Below are 26,108 nucleotides of genomic sequence, written 5' to 3' on the forward strand. Positions count from 1 at the left end.
TTCTATCCAAGGGTTTTTGTGGAATTGCTCTGCCCTTGTCATTTGCATCTCTTGCTCTGTTACTCCAAGTTTGCCCTCCAGTGACGCCACATGAGACACAACTTCCTGACTATTCCAAATGACTCCTCTAACCCCTCTACTTTCACACTCTGCGCTCTCACCCTGCCTCGTACTTACTCACAAACCTTGTGTTTTCAGCAGGCTATATTGACTTTTCTGAACGGCTCCCCCTGTAGAATGTGCTCCATGGAGAAAGACACATCATCTGCTTCACTTACTCCCATGTCCCCAGTTCTGAACAAAATGCAAGCTGGGGTGCAGTGAATGCAGAAACTTCAAAACTGAAAGTAGTTACTGCTTTTATCAGAGGAATAACCTGGTTAAAGGAAATGACGTCCCTTTTTTATCACGGTTCTTGAATGATGCTTCTTGGTAAATTATATATAAATAAAACTCTCTTCAATGACTCAGCTCTCATAAAGCATAACTCAAAAATACTTTTCAAGGGAATAGGGTCTTGCCCCAGCTCTGCACCCTTCAGGTGGGAAGTAGAAATTAACTGAACTTCCCCTTGAAGCACATATCTATTCTCAAGTGCCTATCTGCACGGCAATCAGGGGACAGCCATCTGTGATCAGTTTCCAGTTACACTGATCTATTCCCATCAAGGGCAAGTAGAGCAACAAGAATAGCTATATATTTAAAGACAAATTTTGCTTTATTAGATTTTATTTTACTTCACAACAAGCTTGTGAATAAAATGTAAATTCAAGCAGTTGCTTTTCTCTCATTCATGCAAGAATCATTAGATTTTTAAGTCCTTTGTTAAAGCCTAGAGAAGATATTAAATTCATGCAACTTTTCAAAAATTCTATCTACACTTAATTATCTCATTTAAATGACCCCAATACTGTTGTCTCAAAAATAATGAGGAACTTTTACTTTGGGAGGATCTGAAAATGCTCATTCTCTCTGAAAATTCTTTTCATCTGTACCTTTCTTCAAGAGAATCCTTTCAAATTCTATGTCTTGTACATGTTTTGTACATGTATGTTGCTGTAATTAGCCTTCCCCACCCTGGAAGTCCCCAGTAAATCCCACAGTGATTCTGAGGTAGTCAGACGGGAGCCTCAGACTTAGCTAAGCACAAGCGACACATGGCAATAAGCCCCGGAGTCAGGTGAAGAGCTGAGGATGAGACCCACTTTTTCCCTTTGATCAGACCATCAGTAGTTCTTGGGGACGTCTCCCTCTTCTCTCCTTGGATGCACACAGCCTTAATATGGGTTTCAGGGGCAAGGGAATAAAAGGTAATTATAATATTTCATTTACTTCCTGCCTATGGGGATTAACATGGAAGTCCAATGCAATTACATGGTGACAGCAGTGAAGACTGAAGCCAATAGAGCTGCCTGTCTCTGCGACATAAAGCAGGTCATCCAGTTACCGGCGGACAGCAATTTCCAGAAAATCCTGTAATTAGGTTGTGAAATGGTGGCAAATAGGATGAACTGAAGAGGCTGATGTGTGGCCCAAAGTAATTTGGTTTCTACTAAAATGTGCTGCACCCACACCCTTCCTATTTATTAGAGCACTATAATATACCATGCTACGCTATTACGGAGGGTAATGGGGAGTCAGGAGCTTGAGTATAATGAAATTAGATTCCCCCTCGCTTGCACTAGAGGCTCAGGGACACTTTCTTGTAAAAGCTGTGAAAGTGGTTTCTTAAAAATAAGCTTGACAAAAAACCCCACTGGAATCTATTTCACCATAAGAAGTAAAAGAGCTAAAAGCTGATGAGCTTGGACACTTTATTGTTCCCTTGACCTGCCTGCTTTTAATTTGAAATTGTTGGAAAGCCAGACAGGTAAAGGAACAGAAAGCATAGTCAATGAGCCTTCATGCTTTATTGGTCTACAAAGAGAGGAAATTGTTTTCTTATTTCTAGGGTGTGGACAATAACCAACAATACTAATCTTGTCTTGTAATCGTTGTCCCAACTTCTAGTGTTTCCTTGAATTTGCAATGTCTTTTCTCATCTCCTTTTGAGGCATGGATATGAAAAGAAAAGTGAGAGGTTTAGAAAATCCCCTTTGTATAATTGGACACCATAAAGTGCTTTGAAAGTATGTGTGGATGCCTCATTTTTTCAGAAGATAATACAAGGTAATTTGTTCCCTTGTCTGTCACCATTTTCATTAACTGTTTTGTCCAGCTCTGATCTGTCTGCACTTCGGGGTTGAATCTGATTGGAGATGTGACTTGGTCTAATCATTCATTACATCAAGATGATGTCAGGAATCATCAAGTTGTCAGAAGAGGGATAATACATAGTCATTTATGTAAGAATCAGCAGAAAGAACCAAATCTGTTGATTAGGAATCGGGCTGAACATCACAGCAACTGATGAAGCAGTTTTCACTAAGTGAAGTAAATTGCAGCATTAGTTTAGAAACCATGGGGTGGAGGGGGCTAAGAGGGGGGGGGAGAGAGAGAGAGAGAGAGAGAGAGAGAGAGAGAGAGAGAGAGAGAGAGAGAGATTGTCCTTGGCAAGCTGTGCATGCCACACACAGCTTCTTGCTGGGCTGCGGAGAAGGAAACGCTTGTCTGGGCCTGGCTGCCAGGGACCAAGATGGGAACGAGCTGACTCATCACACAGGCACCATGGGGTGGTAGACGTAGGAGGTTGTTGTGCATCAGGTCAGGCCTCTCTCAGGAGGAAGAAGCCCTTCAGGGACAACCCTGAAACTGAATTTGTAAAGTGCCAGAGCACCGCATGAGCTTGTGGCCTCGGGAAAGCAGAAGTGTAAGAAAAGAAAATGCTGTGTTCAAGACATTCAGGGATGCTGGTGGACATTATATTAATGTCACCAGAGATGAAATACATTTTCTTAGAAAGATAGAGATCCTTGAGAAAGTCTATTGCTTATACACAGTACCTTAGGAATGACCCTATATCACAGGGCAGAACTGAAAGGGCCTCTCAGTGAGATCTCATGAACTTGACTGACACTATGGCAAAGGATTGGCCACTATCCCTCAAGTTGTAGGCTTGGGTAGCCTTCTCACAACTTTCGTAGCCTTCAATTTGTTTAAAATATCTAATATTTATTACTTATTTCATTTTTTCTTTACACTTTAGTTGAGCTTCATCATGAGAAAGTTATCCTTGAAATTGTTATATGTATTTTTCTAACATGAGTTAAAATAATTACAAAATATTAAGAAGAAAATATTCGTAGACACATAAGCAGTTCAGTGGCACATTTTAGGAAAGTAATTTGTGAAGTCAGTGTGTGTGTGTGTGTGTGTGTGTGTGTGTGTGTGTGTGTGCTTCTAAGAAGTTCTCAGAGTCCTGGCTTGAAGACTGAGGTTTTAAGTGGATACAGATAGAAAGGATAAAGCCATCGTAGCTGAATGGGGCAAATTAGGATGTGGGAAAACCTTGCATATTCTGAAGTGGAGAATATAAAATTGCACCAGCCTGCTAGGAGAGTGCACAGTGATGTGAAGTGACATATTATTACAGGGATGTTTAAGTTTCCATAGATATTTCCTTATAACACATATTTTTGACTGAAACTTACCAACTACTTTTATTTCTTGGGTTACATGCACTTGCTGAAGATCATTTTTTGGCTTCACGGTATTTCTATTCATATTTTTGTGGAAGACACAAAGATGTGAAAGGAAAGCTTAGAATTAATTCAAAGATGTGTAGGTACAGGAATTTAGAGACAGATATGGGCTGAGTGGAAGGGAAGGCATGATATAATTGGAAGCCTTCTTATTAGCTTGAGAAAGTTAAGTCCAAGAAGTTCCTTGAGGAATGTGCAAAGCATGTTATAATTCATAAGAGAGTTTGGCTGGGATATAGAATATGTATAGTAAATGCAGCATATCTTGAAGGGAAATTTTGGACCAGATTATGTTGAGCCTTGACTACTTGAATAACAATTTGTCAGCTGCTTTGTAAGAAGTCATAAGTCTGAGGAAAGAACAAAAACATTTTAGAGCTAGAGAGGATCTTAGAGTCTTTGAATCTTTTCTCTCATTTTAAGGTATTTAAATTACTTTGCAAGTGCTATAGGATATTTGGCAGAGTCTGCTTTGGAAAGCAGGTTTCTATAAAGCAAAAACATAAAAATTGCATTAGGAATATAAATCTGGGAGTTATTATTTTGTTTAATGCTCTTTACACAATACAAATATATGCCCTGAGTGGCAAAATACAATAAGTTAACAGCACAAGTTAGTTTTTTTCAATTAGTTACATAACCACTTAGTAAATCTTTGATGTTGGACAGGTGAGGGAGAGATAAAATTTCCAACTATGACAGCTTTCCTGGGATATCAGTTACTCATAACAATTCTACATTAATTAGCATGAAATCTCTGAATATGCAGAAAAGGAAGTCCAGGGGAATGTTAGACATAACTTGGTCCAGGTGTATGCCTGTGAAATGACTATAAGGCCATGTGGAGTGTGTCTAGGAGAACGTAGCAAGGGTGATATAACGTGTATGACATGATCACATGACTGCATCATACGGCAATATATATATATATACATATATATATATATATATGTATATATATATATTGCAGGAAGTTTTCCCTTCTTGGTGGTCTTGAGGATGCGAGTGGCTGTGCAGGCGCAGAAGTCCTACATGGCAAGGAATCAAAAACCATGGCCCTATAACTGCACGGAAGTGAATTTTTCCAACAAACTGAGTTAGCTTCCAAGTGGATACTTTCACAGTTATATGTCAGATGGGACTGCAATCCTGTCCTTCCCCTTCAGGTGAATTAATTGCACCCTGTGATACTCTACCCACAAGATGCAATTTAGGCATCTATTTTTTTTTTTTTTTTTTGTATTTTAGGGAAGGGTCTGTAGGGTATTCAGGTTCTCACTACTAGATTGGACTCATAGTGATCCACCTGTTTACAGCCTCCCAAGAGCTGGGATTAGACGCACATGCCACCACGCTCACTCTCAATTGCCATCTCAGTGCATCTCGGGGTTGGGCTGGCACGGAAGGCCTGGGGATCGAATCCCTGGCCCCTGCTCCCGCTTGCAGGTGCTTTAATCCGCTGAGCTATTTGGCTGGCCCTTAGGCATCTAGACTTCTGAGCCACAGACTTTGAAATAATGTGCTATTTCAATTGCAACATTTATAGAACTCTTATTACCTGGCAATAAGTAACTAATACCCCCACCATGGTGCTTAACCCCAAATTATCTCAATGTTATCCGTATTAATATATCACTGTTAATTTTCTCTTCTTTGCTAATGTATTTATTTCTTGTAGGGTTTTGCCCAGATCACCCTTTAAAGCGGTTATTATAACATAACCATGGCATTAGTGTAAGCAATGATTGGCATATATACTCATAGCAATCATTTTTCTCTTCTTTGGATCCACTTTCCTTTTTAGTGACACCATATTAATTTATATGAAAGGATTCTAATATACCACTGTGTTCACAAAATATCAACTCAACTCACAAATGTTTGTATAAGTCTCAAATATATATCTATATATCTATATATCTCAATGTCTTACCCTGCCTGGAAGTCATTCTATTTACTGTCTCTAGGACCCATTGTTTTCTCATTGTCACATTTCCCTGGCCCACATGGGCATATGCTGTCAGTAGACAGCCTCGTACAGATTGTTCCCTGTTCATCAAGACTTGGGCTTCCCTTTCATCCTATAAACTTAGCCCTCAGGAGTGATGCGCAACCAGGACTATATGTCCAGCACTTGCCCCTCTCCATATTTGGCTGTGGCTGTGAGACTAAATTCAGGTCAGTGCCACGTGGCAGAAGTGCTGTGTTTCCTCTCCTTGGCCTCTACTCAGTAATCTCTCAGTGCTAATTTTTATTTTTGTTTTCATATGTCCTCTTTCTCTCAGCTACCAAAAGTGATTGCCTGAAGCCACAGGAGTAGATGGGGTCTCATGACCAAAAGAGCCTGAGTATCTTAATCACTTGCATGCCTCTAGAAGAAGGCTGCTCCAGCCAGACATGGTGGCACACACCTGTAATCCCAGCACTCAGGAGGCTGAGGCAGGAGGATTACTGCAAATTCAGGCCAGCCTGGGATACAAAGTAAGTTCAAGGCCAGCCTGAATTACATAGTGAAGCCCCGTTTGAAAAGAAGGCCACTCTCAAACATTTCATTGGAATTATGATGAAGAAATCATTTTAAACATGCTGAACTCTTGAGTTTACATTTCACTACCAACACTACTACAGTTTCTTTAACTAATACGGTGTATTGATGCTGCGTGGAGAGAAACTGGGCTACGTTTAAGACTCTCTTATGTGGAAAGTTCCAAAGTCGCTGCCCCTGCTAGGTCCTCTGATACTCCTAGGCTAGTAACTTCACAGTGTAATTGCTGTTTAAAACAGCAAATGGAGAGACATCATGGAGAATTGCCTCATTTTTGTTATCTACTACAGAAAAATCTATTCTTGTTATGGACAAAAATAAAGTCTGGGTGTTAAATTGACTGTTGTCCTAATTATTTTGCAAGCTTCAGATTTTGAGCTTTTACCCCAGAAGCCGTTCCGATAGGCATATTTTATGCTCCATGTGTATATAGAAGGCAGATAATGAACTGGTTATTTTTCTAGTGTCAGTTTTTGAGTCAATTCCTTAGAAGTCACAGTTTTTCTATATCATAATTATAATATTTTTGAGTTGATATTATTCAAACGGCATCACTATATTTTCTAAAGTTCACATTCTTGCTAAAGCTCGTGCCAAACAGATTTCTTGAAGTTGATATCACAGTACGTATATTTTTCTTTAGGAACATGCATTCTAAATGCCAAATGGGATCCAGGGACAGATGTTTACCCACACTTGCCTGGAGACAGCAGCTTCTACAGCATTGGCTGGGGCCAGAGCTCAGTGCAGAGGCACACTAGATCCACTTGAGCACCTATTATTTGATAACTTTTTACATGCTTAATGCAAATCTATGAGATTCAGTTTATCTAGCTTCCTGTTGTAGACACCTCAAGTTGTTGGCATTTCATATTATAAACATATTTGCATATCTTTGCGTATATTTTCATTGATGTAGGCATTTCCTAAAAATAGAACTTGTATTTCTGAACCAAGAACATGATGCTTTTGAAAGCTTTTATTACAGATTTTCAAACTTCTTTCTAGAGCACTGAGATATTCCACACACACATTTCTATAGGTGATATATGAACTTGTCTGTCTCACACATATTGATTTTTTTTGAATCAAAGAAAGAATTTTTATTCGATAACACATATAAAATCACTGACTTGTCTGGTAGAGGGCTCTTTTACATTCCAAAGTATGCAAATGAAGTTAGAAAATTATCTGTTCACTAGTTAGTTTCAAGGAGTAACAACAGCAATGAATATTTTCCTTCACTATCTAAGTAATTCTGAATCTATGTAGCTCTATATTTGAATGTAAAATTATATACATAACTTCTTAGAATTCACATGTATTGATAATAAACATAAAGTGTCTTTTGCTGATTTGATGGTAAAAAATAATTTTATTTTCCCAAATCATATAAAAATAGTTCAGAAGTTCACTTTGGTCCATGTGAGGTCTCAATGAGGTTTTTAATAAACAATAAGAGGCAATGAAACCAAAAGCCAGTCAAATTATTATTCAGTATGGGGTCAGGGAGATGGCTCAGTAGAATAAGCACTTGCCTGGCAAGCACAGGGCCTGAGTTCAATGCCCCCCTAAAATATTATTCATTAAATTATTATCAGCCTCAATGATTATTTTCTTATGTATTTAGGACAGGGTCTACAGGGTCTCACTACACAGAATGGACTGGTAGTGATTCTACTGTTTACAACCTCCCAAGTGCTGGGAACACAGGCACACGCCACCATACCCAGTCTCAATCGCCCTCTCAGTATGCCCCTGTGGGTGGGGCCAGAACTGCACACCGGGATCAAACCCCCATCCCTGCATCTGCCTAAGCAGGTGCTTTAGTCCACTGAGCTATTTGGCTGGCTCAGTCTCAATGATTTTTGAAGGTAGAACTTAGTTATACATTACTGTTAACAATGCTTTAATTCAAAGTCAGCATCAGAGTAACTGAGTCACATCTTGTAAATACCAAATTGCCAGTTTTTCCTGTAAACCTACTTCCTTCCTCCTTCTTGCATCCTCCCATCCTAAGGCAGGTGTATTTCTAAGTGTAGTTGTGGTCCACCTACAAAAATGATATGTTTACAGTTTTTACATGATGTCTATTGGATAAATGTGTCAGGCCCAGAAAGTCTTTTTTTCTTTTTTTAAAAAATTTGATTCTTATGTGCAATTTTAACTAGAGTAAGCTAAATTTTATCTTTGCTCCTAATTTTACTATGAGGGAGGACATTGCTTTCCATTTTGCTTTAATATGAAACTCACAATTCTCCTTGGATATTAATAAGTCTCTGCTGAATCTAATTATAAACTAGAAATAAAGTGCTTGTATAATTGACCTGTAGAAGCTATAGTAAGAACACTTAGCATCTTATTAATGTAAATACTGTTTGGGAAATCAACTTTTCACTTAAAGGATTGTTAATTCTAAGACAGACACAGTTACTTAGTGATTTTGCCAAAGAAAAGAGATCGTCTTTTTAGAGACTTTTAGTCAAGCAGATTTAGTTTAGCAGGAAAAAAAAAATCAATTTTAACTAGAGACCTTACAGAATTTGATTTGCCACTAAAAATCCAGTATGAGTCATGAAGCATACACTCTTTTTTTTTTTTTTTGGTACTGGGGATCAAACTCTGTTAGGACCTTGTGCTTGCCAGGCAGGCACTTAAGCTGCTGAGCTATCTCATCATGCCCCCCCTTTTTAAATTTATGTATTTGGTACAGGGTCTCACTATGCAGCTTGGACTCATAGTGATCCTCATGTCTCAGCCTCCCCAGTGCTAGGATTACAGGCATGTGCCACCACACACGGGGCAGGGCCAGTGTGGCATGTGGTGCCAGGGATCGAACCTGTGCTTGCATAGCAAGCACTTAGTCCGCTGAGCTATCTCTCCAGCCTCACACACTCATTTTGGAAGAAGACTCGTTTGAATGTATTTTGCCACTTTCCACTGAGAAATTACTGAGTACATCTGAGCTTCTGTATTTTTCCTTTGGGAACTAGAGGTATTACAGCGGTCCTGCAACTGCATAAGATAGGGTCTTGTGAGAATCAAATAAGATCATGCAGGTGAATATGATTTTGAGATTTGAAAATTCAATTTAGCAACTCCTAGCTAAGCTGCCGTCTTTCCCAGTCTCCCCTCCATGAAAATCATGAGTCTGCCTAGCAGAAAGAACGTCCTATGGAGCTGTGGTAGGCTGACAACTGGTGGCCAACTTGTAACACTCAGCTGAACTGAACCAGCCTGGTGCTGAAGGTTGGAGGATCACCTGAGTGTTGTTGCCAACGACATAGACACGAGAACTGGAGAGGAGAAAATGAAGCTATTGGGAGCCATCGGTTCTCCTGGAGCAGCTCATCACACTGGATTTCTTGATATGAATGCGTCTGCTCTCATCATCAAAGGAGCTCAGGACCTTGTCACTAGAATGGCTATGGTTTACTTTGGGGAACTCTGGGCCTTACTTTGAGCATCGGTTTCTGGCTCTCAAGGGGAAGATGGTGCACTGTTCAGTGTCTTGGAAAAGCTTGTTGCGCTACCTTTGCTGATACTGACTCAGCTGCTCTCATTGCTGGAGGAGCTTGGGACCTTGTTGCTGAGAGTGATACGTGTTGTAGGAGCTCTGATCTTTACTTTGAACGTTGCTTCCTGGCTCCAGTGCAGACAGCTCAGCCTTCTAGCACAGATCCTTCAATCCCCTGGCAAAGACTTTCTAGCTTCCATCTCTGGCCTTTGGGCCTTCCCAGCACAGATCCATGAAATAGACTTGGGTGAGACATCATCATGGAGTCCAGCCCTCTAGCTGGATTTGCAGGGGCATTGTCGTGGGCTCTAGGCCTTCAGCTGGGCTCATGTAGGATACTGCCATGGGACCCAGAGCCTTGGCGGGATTCTTTGTGTCTTTTGTGTGTATATAGATTTCTGGCAATGTCTTTGTATTTGACTGTTTGGGTGATTATTATAAACTAATCCTATAAATTATATGTCCTGTATCATTTCTCTTGTATACCCTGACTACAACAGGGGCTCAATATACCTATTACGAGCCAAAAAGTTATTTTATAGACTTTTAAGCCACCCCCCTTTTCTGTTCTATGTCTCTTTCAAACTTAGGCTTTCAAACATTGAATCATGAGCAACTACTTCAAGAAGTCTTGCCTCTTCTTTTACAGAGTGTTCCAACAATTTTTATCATGTTGGAGCTTTTGCACAAGCGGGGCTCCTGTCATTGTGATTTCTTTGTTTTAGCTCTCCTTCCAAAGCCAAATGACTGCAATTTTCACAACAACACATCACGGGAGAGAGAGCTAGATGAGTGAACGTGACTTGCCCAGGGACGGCCAGGGACGGCCAGGGATGGCCAGGGACAGTAAGCCGTTTCTGGCTCTTGGGAGTCGTGGCCTTTCCTTTCCCTCCGGACAGGAGGCTGGCAGCTGTCACGCTGAAAGCAGAGTAAATAGACAACGCAGCAACCCTTTCCAGGGCTTGTACGTGTTCATTAAGGGTCGTTCCAGTGAAGGCTTACAGCGGCCATAACTCAAGCCACTTTTAAATATCAAAACCCTGGGCTGAGATTTCACAATTGCAGAAAAGTATAATATCACAAGAGGCAAAATGGAAGGGAGGGAATGAAGTGAGAGAAGACAGAAATTCTGACCTATAATCAATAACTTCCATTTATAATGCCACGTTTTCCCCTGGACCTTTATCATCCCTGTGAGGAAAAAATAATAAAGTGAAAATGGAGTGCCCTTGAGGGGACAGGAGTCGGAGCGAAGGCTGTTGGCTACAGAGGACCTTTGACAAGGCGCTCACTCACTTATATCTGAGCCCATTCCCAGAAGTAAGCTTGCCTTTCACTGCTGGGAACAATTGTCAGGCAGCAAATAACCAAGACAAAGAGTGAGTGCATTTTCCGAGTCAGGCAGTGAGCCTTGCAGCGGCCGTTCTTCTCTGTCCACTTTTCCCTGTTACCAAATGCCAGCAAGTGCCCCAGCTGCGAGAGCTGTTCTTCCCGGGCAGCTCACTCTGGTTACACTGAAATGATCCAAGCTTTTCTTTTTGGTTTGGGCCAGGAAGAATTCATATCCCTGTATTTCCCAAAGTGATAAATTCATGTAATAGCAGTGCCAGGATGAAACATGATGTAAGGGAGAGCCCTTACTGTCCACGCCTGTACCCCGGCCACCTCCACTGCTACAGCCACAGGAGTGACTTCTACCTGCTGAGCTTAACCAATCACCCATGGGCCAAAGGCCTCAGTGGTCCCTTCAAAACTGAATTTCCCTTTAAAGAGTAGAGTCTGGTATCATGTTATTAAACACTTTGAACAGGAATTTCCTAGAATTTGCACCAATACGCTGAGAGCATAATCAAACACATAATGTGGTTCATCTAGCATTTGGCCTGAAACTGAAGAACATAATTCCACTTGATTTAAGTAGAAACTTTTGCATAGCCTCAGGGAGGCCTGAAAAGAATCCATAGAAAAATGGAAAATGATTCTTTTGTTTTTTCCTTTAGAAAGACTTTTTGTATCCATCTAGGTTTATGAAAAAATATTCTGAAAAATTCTAGCTATGGACAGGTAGGCGGATTGAGGGTCGGATAGTGTTTCCCACATTCTGGAGATGTTTTGAGGGTAACACAGCTAAAAATGATATACCCCACAGATGTGGCCTCATTAACTGGCGTCATGCTATGTGTAGTTCACAGACTAAACATGGTTTAGATAAAGCGAAGCTACTTAACTTTGAGTTTGGTGATAAATACTAGATTTGAGAATACCTCTGCTGTTTATAAATGCTGTGACCTTGGTTAGTCATCCAATCCTTATGAAGTTTTTTTTTTTTAATTGGTAAAATGGGATATTCCATTGGGCCTTAACTCACAAAGATGTAATGACAATGAAGTGAAGTTCTCAAGGGCTTACAAAAGAGTAGGCATGTGGTAGGGGCTCAATGAGCAGTACTGCTGGTTTCTAAGAGAGCTTCGAACATGTACAATCCCACTGTTGTTATTGAGATGATGACGTTAGTTAAGACACTAGGGAACCAGAGAAATGATTTAGGATAAGTGCTTAAAATACCACTCTTTGGCACTGCCTGCCTGAGAACCAGTTAGTGGTGACTCTTGGCTAGGTATTTGGCTGTCTTGTTATTTCCTTTACTCATCATCTGGATGGGATTAAGAACAGCATCTATTTACAGAATAGCTATGAGTACTAAAGGAACTGATGCATACAGAGCCCTTGAAAGGGCACCAGGCACAGAGTGAATTCTATGTCAATTTTTGTTACAACTGGTGTCATTTTTATCATTACCATTGTTATTCTTTTCAATACAGTAACATTTTACTGAGGATTTCATTCTAATGCAAGAAAGCTGGAGTTCACTTAAGAAAAAATTTTAAAGAAATGTTTCCAGCTGGATTCTACAAGCTTTTAGGCAGTATTTTGGGAATCAGCTTCATGGAAGCAAAAGTGGGGTCGAGAAGGAAGTGGGATTGGGTAAAGAGCAAGTGAGAGCAGAGCTGCATGTGTGCTCTGGGGCCGCAGTTCCTGGGGAGCTCAGCACTGGCATCAGTTGTTAAGCCCTGCGTCAGTTGATGACTGTGAGTCACCCTGGGAGGGGCATGTCTTTATTTATTACTTACTTGTATGTATTTAGTTCTTGGGTTTTGAGATAGGTTCTTGCTATACAGTCCAGGCGGACCATGTAATTTCCATATAGACCAGGCTGATCTCAAACTCATGATCTTCCTGCCTCATCCTGCCTAGGGCTGGGATGACAGCCATGTGCCACCAGCCCTGGCTACTTATTTATTTAGATTTGAATTGACACATAGTAGTTGTATATATTTATGGGGTACAGTATGGTATTTTGAAACCAGTATACAGTGTGTAATATCAAATCAGCTCAATTCCATCACCTCCAACATTTATCCTGTCTTCATGTTGGGGCTATTCACATCCATCTCTGCTACACTTTTGCAAATGTATAATAAATTGTTGTGAACTATGTTCACCCTGCTGTGCTAATCAACACTAGGTCTTGTTACTCCTTTCTAACTGCATTTTTGTACTCACTGACCAGCTTCTATCCACTCTGTTACCTTTAGAAAGCCTTTGGTGGTCACTATGCTCATCTTATTTCTGGGAGATCAGCTTTTTTAGTACCCACATATTAGTGAAAACATGCAACGCTAATCTCTCTGTATGTGGGTTATTTCATTCAATGTAGTATTCACTGGAGCCATCTATGTGGGCATCAGACCAAGGGGACCAGGCAGACCCAAGGGGCAAACAGCTGCTGGAAACCACAAGCCTCCCAGCAGCTGGAGCAACCATTCCCTGAAAGTGTCCTTGGCACACATCTTGCCTCTCACAGGACTATCGAGCAAATTATGTTTGTACTATTTAAAGACATTTGCACCTTGTGCAATTCTGTGCACGCGATGCTTCTACAAATGAATCTTAAGTTTCTAGAGGGAGGATTTGTACTTTAATTCATCTTTGTCTTCCAAGTACTTAAATCATTGCCAGCATGTAGTAGCTATTCAGTTAAATTGCTGCATGAATCAACAAATGAACAAAGGAATTGTTAGAAAGATGAAGTGAGGAAAGATTAGACAAGACTGAGTCAGGTTTGCTTACCCTTATATGAGAACTACTGTGCAGTAAGGAGCCATTAGTGGAGAGAGGAAGTTGAATCCTTAAAATATTTCAGACTGAAAATAAGGGCTAATACTGATTGAACTGATAGATTTAAAATCAATCTGGAAACAGAATTTGAACTTGGTATATAGAGGCTTTCCATATGAAGACCATCTGACTAGGAATTCAGAAATACCTCAAAGTTATGTTATATTTTTAGTCATGAAAAAATTTGGGATGAAATAAGTAGCCAAGGCTATACTTTCATACCTCTATAACTAGAATCCTGTAGAAAATCAAACAGGAATATTTATTTTGATGCTGTTAAATATAGGCATTTATATTTACTACTACATGCTATGGGCATGTTTGTATGCAACTATGTGGGACCTTAAGCATCCACCACATGCCGATTTGTGTCAGTTTTGCCTTCTTTCAACAAGGAACATACTTACTGGTGGATCCCAATGAAAGAGAAGAACGTGTGATGGATGGCTTGCTGGTAATTGCCATGAACAAGCACCGAGAGATCTGCACCATCCAGTCCAGTGGTGGAATAATGCTACTAAAAGATCAAGTTTTGAGATGCAGTAAAATAGCTGGTGTGAAAGTAGCAGAAATTACAGAGCTTATACAGAAAGCTTTGGAAAATGACCAGAAAGTGAGGAAAGAAGGTGGAAAGTTTGGCTTTGCAGAATCTATAGCAAATCAAAGGATCACAACATTTAAAATGGAAAAAGCCCCCATTGACACTTCTGATGTCGAGGAAAAAGCAGAAGAAATCATTGCTGAAGCTGAATCTCCTTCAGAAGTTGTTTCTAAACCTGTTCTCTGGACCTCTGGAACTGCCCAGATTGGAGATGGAGTAGAAAACTCCTGGGGTGATCTTGAAGACTCTGAGAAAAATGAAGACGAAGGTGGTAGTGATGAAGCTGTCATTCTTGACAAGATGAAAATGGACACTGGAATAGAAGTTTCTGATATTGGAAGCCAAGATGCCCCAATAGTACTCTCAGATAGTGAAGAAGAAGAAATGATCATTTTAGAACCAGACAAGAACCCAAAGAAAATAAGAACACAGACCAGTGCAAAACAAGAAAAAGCACCAATTAAAAAGCCAGTGAAAAGGAGAAAAAAGAAGAGAACTGCCAACTAAAGCTAACATAGTTCTGTTTGTATATAAAACTATTAAAAAGATATTTATTCAGTGCTAAGAAAAAAAAAGATATGCTTATGATGCTAAGAATGTTAAAATATTTAAAACATTTGTTTTTGATTCTAAAGTTTAAATTACAGTCTTACCCTTTTAAGGGTAAGACAACTAGTTCTCAGAAGTATGGCAATCGGTATTACGTACTTCTGTGTGTAAAATCTTAAAAATTACAAATGTTTTTAAAAATTGCAGAAAAATGATTGTGTTTTCCCAAAGTATCTTGTGCTAAATGTTGTAAAATTATCCTTTCTGTATTTTTTAAACAATGGTGTTTCTTTTGTTAAAAGTTCTAGCTTTGCTCAAGTTTGGACTAAAATCTCTTTGCCTTATATATCATTTAACATTCTGAAACAGGTATTCTATTTTAAGGACTAGGTAAACATTGTAAAACTTTTACTTTACTCATCTGTAAAGAGTGAGCATATATCAATTCTTTACATTAGAAAGATCTTTAATAATGATGAAAATCAATTAGATCATGATATTTAAAAATAGAATTCTTTTAGAAAAATTCAAATCATACATTAAATATCTCTCTGTCTCTGTTTCAGTCTCTGTCTTTCTCTGACGCACACACACACACACACACACACATACACACACACACACACAAAATCTATCTCTGTTGCTTTGACCTTACAATGGCTTACAGTTTAATCATTCACTCCAGACCCTTAAGAATATAGATAATCTTTACTTAAATTATTTTCTTGGCAGAGCTAAAAGTGGTATTCAGACCCTACAGGTATAATACTTGCGGATTCTGTACCCTCACTGATATAGCAAAAGTTTAATATTGTTTGAGCATTAGATTAGCAATTTCAAGTAAGACTCTGATTCTTGGATGTTGACAACCTTCATGAAGTATCAGGTGTAATTGCTTTAATATCCTTCAGTGACTGTGCTACAGCCTCATGGGGTCCCAGCTCAACCTATGACCTTGAGTCCCCTTTCAGAGGACACACAGTGCAGCTTTTCCACCCTGTGCTTTATGGCCTTTTTATCTGAGAAAAATAAAAGCTTATGTCTATAATTCCTTTTCTTATGAACTCTGGCTGTCATAACAGCTTGTGATAACTGCATCTAAATTAAAAAGCCAGTTGGTCTTTTTATAGCACATACAATAAACCAAATACTAAATTAGTTAAGCTTTCCTCCATTTATTGACAGATAATTTAAATTAGTATTCTCTCTTCGCTCCCTCATTGATTTATTCCTTCTAAAGATGGGCTGACCTGATTATTTGTAAATTCTGATGAGTCCCAAATTTAATGATTACTTTTTATTGCAATTAGGCAGAAGTGTTTTTCTAAGAGTAAACAGGCTGTCTGGTGGAGACTGGTGAATAACCGAGTTATGAGAGGAAGTCAGTACAAGCAAGGAAGACAGACATCTGGGGAAAAGAGAGCCGTTTCTCAAGTACGTAATCTAAGTTTTGGGTTTGAACCTGCCTCATTTCCCTGGAAACTATGCTTTAAAAAATTATATCTTACTCCCAGACATGGTGGTGCACACCTTTAATCCTAGCACTCTGAGAAGATGAAGTAGGAGGATCACAAGTTTGAGTCCAGCCTGGGTAATTTAGAGATTGAGAACCTGTCTAAAATAAAAACAAATGAAATGGAATGAAATGAAATGGAAGAATCTAATCGAATCGAATGCACTGCAATGGAATGAAATGAAATGGGCTAGAGATGTAACATAGTGTAAAGGTTCTTTCTCCTAACAGAGGAGGGACTGTTGTAACAAGAGAAACTCATTTGAGCAGAGAAGGAATTTGCTAGAAGGACCTCCATGGCTCTCAGAATTGTCCAGAAGTAGAAACAGGTAGAAAAAGAACAGCATGCAGGTGGGCAAGTTTCCCGCCCCCACCCCTCAGGGCAGTGTGTGTAGGCCCAGAGCAGGGCACATCCTGGGGGCCCACTGCCCTGAGGGACGCTGTCGGGACTCCTCACCCCCATTACTGCTGCCACTGTGAACAAACCTTTGTCACTACGTTTGCAAACCATTCTTCCAAGTTCAAAATCCCTGATTGCTCTCAACTGGATCTCAAGTGCAAGGTGGGAAGCATGAGAGGGGAGGGGAGGGGAGGGGAGGGGAGAAGGCGGAGCGTAGGGCCTGAGTCCCACTTCCCCAACACGTACTAACCACCCTTTCCTGCTGCGAGAGTTCCAGCTATTGGAACCGTGTTCTCGATCTGTGCGAACAAACAACCTTCCTTAGGCTAAGTTCTTATTCTGGAGGCACTGTTCATACTAGGCACAGAAAGAATGATAAAATACGGATGTCTTTGGATATACCCTTGTGTTCTATGCTGGTGACCACACTGATCTTTACAATTCACTTATATGACAATAGCCTTAAGAGTGTTGACAAAGATAATGAATGTAAAGGGTCAATACGCTCAGTGATTCTTGTTATTGTAAGTTAGTAAACTTCGTGAAATAGTTTTCAGCTATTGAGGATTGATTATGTAATCAATGAGTTGTCCTTTTCTAATTTATATTTTTCTGGTTGTCATTTACCCAGAACTTTTCTGCTTGAGTTGCCTTCAGAATAGGGAGGTGGAAGAGAACAGGAAGAAAAATTAAATTTCATGTTGAGTATATTATTGCTCTTTTTTTGGTCATAGGCATAAAAACTATCACTCCAAATTAAAAATGTAGATGTTCCTCTCATTTTCTTTTAATTCTTGGCTGATTCACCACCCAACAGACATTTGAGGAATAGCTTGCTGTGTAAAGAAATATGCTTTGAGGTTATTTAAGGTCTTTTCACATATCGGCCCATTTTTTTGTGTGTGTTTGTTCACTGACATTTCCTTTCTTTCATATTTCTTCCACTTTAATTTTTTAGGGTGAAACAGTGTAAATACAACAATAATTAGAGATTATGAAAGTCATAACTATCTTCAGGGACAAAAGATCAGTTGGTGATCTGCTATACATCTTGCAGGTACTAAATTGTGGACATCATTGGTGTATAAAGATGATAAAATGTGATCCTGAATCAGAGATATTTTGCTGTCTAAAGGAAATGAAAATAACTCTTTGCAATGAATTACTGATAGAGGAAGAATTAGGGAGATGGGAAACTTGGAGCCAGAATTGGAGAGACAAGAACCTCAAACCTTCATACCTCAGAATTCTGTATAAAGTTAGTCAGGCCGTGGCCTTTGCCATCATTTTGCATGTTGCTTTTGACACCTAGATAGATGGGTGCAATTTTAAGGTTTTGTATTCTTTCATCAGTGTATAATGACAGTCTGGAAGTTATTCTCCCTGTGTTTTGATGATTGGCAAAAGTCTTTGCACAAGGGTGACTTTCCCTCGGTAAAGTAATCAAGGCACATGATTTGCTAATTGATGCACCGGGAAGTGCGTTAATGAATTACTGAAGCTCTTGGCTCAGGTGTGTGTCTCCCAGGGACAGAATACAGGATTACAGCTTAGCAATTAGGCCAGCAGTGCTCCTTACTCAGTTGACCATAATTAAAATAATTTTATTCTTGGTTTGATACTGGGAATTAAAGCTTATACTTTGGTTACCTGGTAAAAAGTTTTCAAGGCTAATGGCAGGAGACATGAGGGTTTGAAAACGCCAACCTGTGTTCTTCTAAATATAGAATTCCTCAATCATTCAAGTCTGATTAAAGTTGTATTTGACTAATTGGTAATGACTTTTCAATTAGGTAAAAGCATATTTTATTTGGGAATTACATTTATTTACATTGATTTTTCTCCTCTTTGGGGTGTGTGGGTCAGTATCCAGTTTGATCTCATTGGCATGGAAGCTTTGGGGAGGGATGCTGAGAGCCATTTCCAACCCCCATCTGGTAAAAGAAATCAATGGAGAAAGGAAGCAAATCAAGTATAATGTTTGCAGTCTACATGGACGGTTCCCCAGTCCGCATTAGGTCGTCCATGGAGGAGTTGACGTGGGAGTGAATGAGGGACTTGAAGGCAGCCAGTGTGCAGGTGTCCTCTCATCTGGCTGGGGTGGGCGCAAGAGTGTCCAGCTGGAAAAAGCCATCAGCATTCATGGGAGTGGAGCAGTTTCTCATTTTTTTCTGGTTATGGGGAAGGACGTAGGGTCCATGCGAAATGAAGAGAGGGCGCAAAATGACAAGCTATGGGCCACCTAGGCGTGGGAGGGCAGCTCTGCAGTCCCTTCCAGGAAGGAGGGGACCAGCTGTGTCTGCCATTAGCCCTGCTGGGAGTCCCCACTACCTGCAAGGAAATCGAAGGCTTAATCGCCAAGACCTCCTCAGCTGCCTTTCTTCATCTGCCCAGCAGTGCTTTGGAGGAGTCTGTAGGCACTGTTGGCCTTTGGGGTCACTCCAGTTCCTAATGAGTCAATTTCTGTGTCTTATAGGCCGTACCTTTAGAATTCTGATATATATTCACAGAGACCGGTGTATGCAGGAGATCCATGGCCAGTCTGCTCTGTCTTACCTCTATTTCATCTACTTACTTGTTTGGGATTTTTTCCCATTTATAGAGTCACAGTCATAATTTTGTCCCTCAGTACTGATGTCACATGAACTTCTTGACTGATCTAAGTATATCTGGTTTCATTCTTCTCCAGCTAATTGGCTCAGAATTATTATTTCACAATAGTGATTTTCCTAGAGCACAGCTATGATCCTATACACTGTTGCTCAAAAATCTACAGTTTTATTTAAAGAATAAAATCCAAAATCTTTAAAAGAATTTCTTTTTTTTTGGTGCAGGTCTTACTAGACAGCTCAGACTCATAGAGATCCACCCTACCCAGAGCTGGGATTATAGGCATGTACCTGTAGGCCCAGTTTCAATGCCCTGCTATGGGTGCCCAGGGCTCTGGAGCTAGCAGGGCATGCAGTACTAGGGATTGAACCCTGGTCCTTGCACTTGCCAGGCAGGGGCTTAGACTGCTGAGCTATTTCTTCATCCCTAAAATCCAAAATCTTAGATTCTATCTAAACCTATTCTATGTGGCCTCTATGTTATACTTTTCATTTTAAGGTTAACAGCAATTTTTCATGGGGTCCAGACTCCATTCAAACTAAAGTGTATGTCTTTTTTTCTTTTTTCTTTCCATACCAGGGATTGAGCTCAGGACCTTGCACTTGCCATGCAAGCACTTAAGCTGCTGAGCTATATCCCTGCCCCTCCCTTTTAAGTGTATTTAGTACAAAGTCTACAGGGTCTCACTACACAGATGGGACTCCTAATGATCCTCCTGTTTTCAGCCTCCCAGGCACTGAGATAACAGTTGCGTGCTACCATGTTTAGGCACTGTCTCATTGCGCCCTGGGGGCAAGAATGGCACAGCATGCTAGGGATCGAGCCCTGGTCCCTGAGCCTGTCTAAGCAGGCACTTTAGTGGGCTGAGCTATCTGGCTGGCCCTGACGTGTCCATCTTGGCCTGAAACCACTGCCATGCCTCTGTATCTTTAATGACTTCTTTCTTTTCCACCCTTTGAAAACGTCCTAGTCCCTCAAGGTCTAAATCAAATGTCAGTAATATCCAGCTAGAATTTTTTTTTAGCAGCAAATTGTAGAAAACAGCTATTATGAAATATTTTGGGGTGGTTAGTTGCCCTTTCTTTTGCTCCATTTTATTCAGATTCCCTCAGCAAGAGGAGATCCTGTCACTCCAAATGAACAATGGCAGTGTGGCATAGTTTGCTATGGGTTGAACCTGGTGAAGCAAAGTGGGAAACTGCCTCACTTCATTTCTAGAACTTCTTTCAAGTGCCTCTGTCTGATTGTTCCTCCCTGCTTATGGGTGACACCCTGGGCTGGCTCCAGATTTTAGCGGTAGAAGAATTCAGCTGAAAGAACACTTGCTTCCAGTACTAAAAAAAGAAAGACCTCACCTTGCCTGAATAAAAGCTTTAATTTCCAACCAATTTGAAGCTTCTTTTCTTTCTCCCTCAATTCAGATTTCATTTGTGATTGTAGAACAAATCATGAAGAAGGTAGGGAGCATTGTCCTTTCATTCTCTTCATTTTACTCTCTGTCTCTGTCTGTCTGTCTCTGTCTCTCTGTCTGTCTCTGTTTCTCTGTCTGTCTCTGTCTCTCTGTCTCTGTCTGTCTGCCTCTGTCTGTCTGCCTCTGTCTGTGTCTCTCTGTCTCTGTCTTTCTGCCTCTCTCTCTCTCTCTCTCTCTCTCTCTCTCTCTCTCTTTCTCCTTTAGCACTGGAGAATGAGGGTCCAGGGGAAAGAGGCCATTGCCATTCTACTCTCTGCTGTCTGGCCACTGGGTTTTTTTTCTGTCTTGGGAGGTGGCCAGACACTGGCTCTCTCTCTCTCAGGGTATGGTTTCCTGAGACCACGCTGACAATGATTGATGTGTTTTCTGGCTGGCTGAGCTCTTGGTTCCACTTCCTTTAGTTCCTGTCTGCCAGCGCTACCTGGCCTTTGCTTTTCTTGGCAAGCAGCTCTCCTAGACTGAGACCTGAAAAATATTGTGGGCATAGATGTCAAGTAGCTTCCCACTTTGACTCTTGGGAAATCTCCCTGTCCTTGGCCTGTCGAGGAGCACAAACGGGGTCACTCACTAGTATCTCATTGTGGGCAGCTCTACCTGCACTTCAGCCCTTGGCTGAGTGACAGAAGAGGCAGACACTCGCCCCCTCGTCTGTACTTTCTGCTCTCACGGCCACATGGAGCTCTCAGCATCTCTTTTGCTTTCCCATGAAGAGGCGATGGAGGGTGACCTGTGCCTCTCTCTAGCCCAGCAGGCTCCAGACGAGATGAGATGAGATGAAATGTCCCTCATTTTCCTTGGAAGCCTGCTTCTCAATACCATCAAGAATTCTGAGACTTTGCTCTTAAATTTGCACTTGAAGAAGTGGCTCCTCCCTCTGCTATGGATATTGAGCATTTTCCAGTAAGAGGAGGCTTTTCTTGTTCACTAACTTCAGTTTTGCGGTTTTAACCACAATTTCAAGAGACCAAGAAAAACAAACCTGTTAAACATTTGGCTACTGCCAAATTGGATTAATATCAAAGTTAGGATCAGCAGTTTTCTTCAGGGGGGAAAATGGTAACCTAAAGTCACACTAGCAGTAAAAGACTAGTACATGGTTAAACCACTTATCATAATTAATTCTACCCAAATGCACAGAAATGAAGTTTCTCAAAGGCAAGGAAGCAGCGGAGGACAGCGAGAAGAAAGTGGGCTGCCAGATGTGGTGGTGGAGTTAGGAGGGCAGGCTGACCCACTAGTGCCCAATTTTATGGTTCTGAACACCGTGAGGAGACAAGACGAGCTGCCTTTTCTAGTCCTCCTTTAACCTAAGGGCTGGCTGTTACCCACTGACAGCAATATTTGTCCAGAATGAAAAATGGCTACAATTTCTTTCTTAAATTACAGTTTTCCTACAAACTGTCAACACAGTTTCCAGAATTGTTGATAAGAAAAATATTGGACACTTTAATATAGAAATCGGATTTACTGAATATTTGTATGGGTTGGATTTCACACATTGAGCTTAGGGTCTATCTTACGGTAAGAAGCAATAGACATTTATTGGGGCTTCAACCCCAAAGAACAACTCTGTCTTAATTTATACCACACACACACACACACACACACACACACACTATACAATGCCAATCACGGTTCCTCTTCTCCTGGGTAGAATAATTGAGGCAGGACTGGCCATGATCAAGGGTGGGACAAATGAGGTCTTTCCTCTGAACATTTTTGCTAACATTTATGGAGATCATTTTGGGGATCTTCTTTTTGGTCAGAGAGGTATAAGGTGGCAAGACAGATGCCACCTCTGGCCACAGGTCTCCCCTGTGGAGTGGGAACCCAGGTGCTTGTGGAATGAGCCCAGACAAGAGCAGCAGAGGCTGGGACAAAGGAGTTCCAGAGGGTATTCAAGACCCAGTGCCAGGAGAGCCAGGAAGGCAGCTCTGGGCCCTTCTGTGGCTGGGTGACGTGAGCCTGTGGAGACCCCTTGCTGCTTCCGTCTGATCCTGGGAGTAAGTGAAGCCAGCCTCTCACATGCTAGTCCAGTTGGCTCTGCTCTGCAGATAGAAGCCCTCTGGAGAGAAACTTTTGAGCCTGCACAGCCACAGAACTTTACAGTTTGAAAAGAGAAAGGTGGTGATTTAAGCACAGGTTGTTAAGTCAGGGTCTGTTCCTGGTAGAGATCATAAAAAGTGTGAAACCAGAGAGACCTTTAGAATGTCCAAAAGCACGAGGCTCATCCGATTCAAAATCTTTTAGCATGCTAGTAATACGCTGAATACAAATTGGGCACACATTTTACCTGGGTTTAAATCCTTCTTCAGCCTAGCTGAAGATCTAGCAGTCAGTAATGAACTTCCCACAACTGCCATACAACGTTCTCTGAAATAGCACTGTGAGCATTATTGATTTTGCATTATGGATAGAGAATTACAGGCAGCCTTAGGAAGCACCATGCTGCAGTGCAGGGTGGAGTCAGCTCTACACGCAAGGTTTGCTCCTGTCACTTCACTGTGCTTTGTTTGGAACCCCAGGGGCCATTTCCTCGAGACTACCCATTAGTGAGTGGCCAGGCTGGGCTGTGGCCATACTGAAAGCCTGTGGTGGCTTCTCCAGGGGGGAGGACGCCCCAGCATCAAGGTCTGTGCCCCTCAGTTCTGGCTGTTCTAACAAAGGCCTGTCAGTGGTGCAGCTCGGAGACAAGAGGAGCACATTTCTCACAGCTCTGTAGCCTGGAAGCCTGAGAACAGGTGCTGCACTCAGGGAGGCCCTCCAGCTTGCACCATGAACACTTTCCATCGGACATGCGGACAGGGCACAGAGAGCAAGCTCATGAGCGCTCCATCTTCCTGATGTAATTATACCTGAAATCCCCATCTCCAAGTCTGTGGAGACTCAGGCTTCAGCAAACAGATTTCTTGGCAGGGCAGGGCCCACCACTCAGGTGGGGAAGTGTACAGTCTTGCTTCAAGTATTAGCCGACCCTGAACTTTATCCCCTTCTTTCTTTCAGTGTCTGTCCTCTGGAATCCTCCTATTCTCCTCCCGCCCACCCCAGTCTCCTGTTACTTTCTTGGAGCTGGTCTTCCAAGGTGTAGCCCAATCTCACCCCTCCAAGACTTTGCTGACCCACCACCCACCTCCTCTTATTTCATTTGACCCAGCTCCTTTGATAGATCGACTTGGAGAGACTCTCCAAGCTTTACCCTTGAGTGCAGCACTGGGCGTTGGGAATACTTATTTATCCTCTGTCACCAGAAAGACAGAGAGCAGAGCCAAGGCACAGAGACCTGTCAGTGTGCAGGGCTTTGAGACGGGTCCTCCTTACTGAGCCACCAGGATTCCACAGCAGGAGCCTGTTATTTGCATAGTAAACCCATGCACCAAGTTTTTTTGCATTTCAAATCTTGTTTTCTGTTCACATCTATTGTATGCACCAGCCACTGCTCTAGACCACCTTTGAGATTTTCCACGGTCTGGCTTTCTTTTTGTTCCCTAGCCTACAAAATGGAGAGTTCCACTGGACTCCCTTTAAGAGAGCCCTGTTAGAGGAGCTATCAGGTTTTCATTGATATAGTCATTCACTTATAGATAATGACACAGTGGGGCCATTTGATTTTACAGTCAGAGTTTATTTCATCTTTTCTAACTCACGATACTTTGGGAATTTAGCTTAAATGTTATTCATGGGGCAGATTTAAGAGTGAAAACCTCGTTCGCAAAAGGATTGACTTTTGTTGCTTTCTTTAGATTCACCTTCGATCCAGCAGGTGGCAGTACAACATAAAGAAAGCTTTTTGCGCGCATGCGCACCTCAGTAATTAAAAAAATACCTCCTTCAATATTATAAACCTTAGCAGTCTCATTCTTGGTAGATGTATGCTATAATTCTAAAAATTAGAGAAAAATATTTCTAAAGTTTTATCTGTTGGTCATGGTTTCACTGCTTGTCATTTTCATATTTTCTCAAGAAAAGGTTCAGCCCGGGTTTTATATAAGAACTCATTTACCCTTGGCATGTTGGAATGAAACAAAAGAGACTGTTTAGGAAAAATCCCTTTTGGCTAGTTTAGTACAGTATATAAATTCACCCTAATGAATTTTAATCACCATACTTAATTTGTTTTATTAGTTATGATAAAATTATTTGGGCTATGGTACGACTTTAGTTGAGAAAATAACCTTCCTGTGGAATTTATTTGCATGTGTATATGTTCTAGGCATGATAACATTGTCCTTCAGGGAGTTATTTTAGCCCTCCAAAATTACGGTTTGTTTTCTAGAGTCAGCACTGTTTTTAGAATCAGATTTCTTTGAGTTCTTCAGATTTTTTTTAATTGTCCATAACTTCAAAGAGACTTCTCAGATAAAACTGGGAGTACGCATCAGATCAAGATCAATCATGTCTGAAGAGGTGCCTAGTTAGAACTTTAGAAACTAAGAAACAAAGATTAGAAACATATTAATACGTGAGAAATCAGTTTCCTTAAAGGATACACCTATTACTCTTTATTCTCTGAGAAGTAGCAGAATACTCAATTACAATGAATAAATTGTTGCACTATATGCTATTTCAATTCACTTGTATATGAATATGCACTTGGCCTTCTTTGGTGCATTTTCTTATTCTAGAAGCAAGAGGAGTCTTCCTCCTGTAGATTGTAACCCCAGCACTGCCATTTATGTTCCAGTTAATATTTTAACTTCTTTTCCTGTGGCTTAATCAAGAGTGGACATCAGATAGCAGAATCTGAGAAGCAGTGAGGTCCCAAGGCTGGGTAGAAAGAGTGACTTAGAAAAGACATCTTTGGGCCCCTGAGGGTGGGCTGAGTCAGCAAAAATAATTCACAAAAAGAAAGAAAAAAGAAAAGACATCTTCACAAATACTGATTCCAAACTCATTGGCTCATTGAACCAGCCCTTCTGTACTACCTCTTTACAGCAGTTGCTGTGTGAAAAGATGAAGTCAGAGAAGGAGAGGCAGACACACTCTGCTAATAGCAGGGGGCTGAACCCTACCTCTCCTCGCTGCATCTGTTTCTCAGATTACATTTGTACAGGGTGAATCTCTTGCAGCTTTTGCCACCTTTGC

The 26,108-nt window shown here is 41.0% G+C and overlaps 1 protein-coding gene and 1 pseudogene across 1 annotated transcript in view; one reads left to right on the top strand and one right to left on the bottom strand.

Annotated features, from left to right (window-relative positions):
* Galntl6 (polypeptide N-acetylgalactosaminyltransferase like 6) overlaps window positions 1-26,108 on the bottom strand; it is a 1,205,609-nt gene that overhangs the window by 175,009 nt on the left and 1,004,492 nt on the right. The gene's annotated exons all lie outside the window — the stretch shown is intronic.
* Window positions 14,208-15,045, top strand: LOC105743375 (annotated as a pseudogene).

This window comes from Octodon degus, unplaced genomic scaffold (genome assembly GCF_000260255.1).
Source record: "Octodon degus isolate 3935 unplaced genomic scaffold, OctDeg1.0 scaffold00121, whole genome shotgun sequence".
In the NCBI taxonomy this organism is placed as follows: Eukaryota; Metazoa; Chordata; class Mammalia; order Rodentia; family Octodontidae; genus Octodon; species Octodon degus.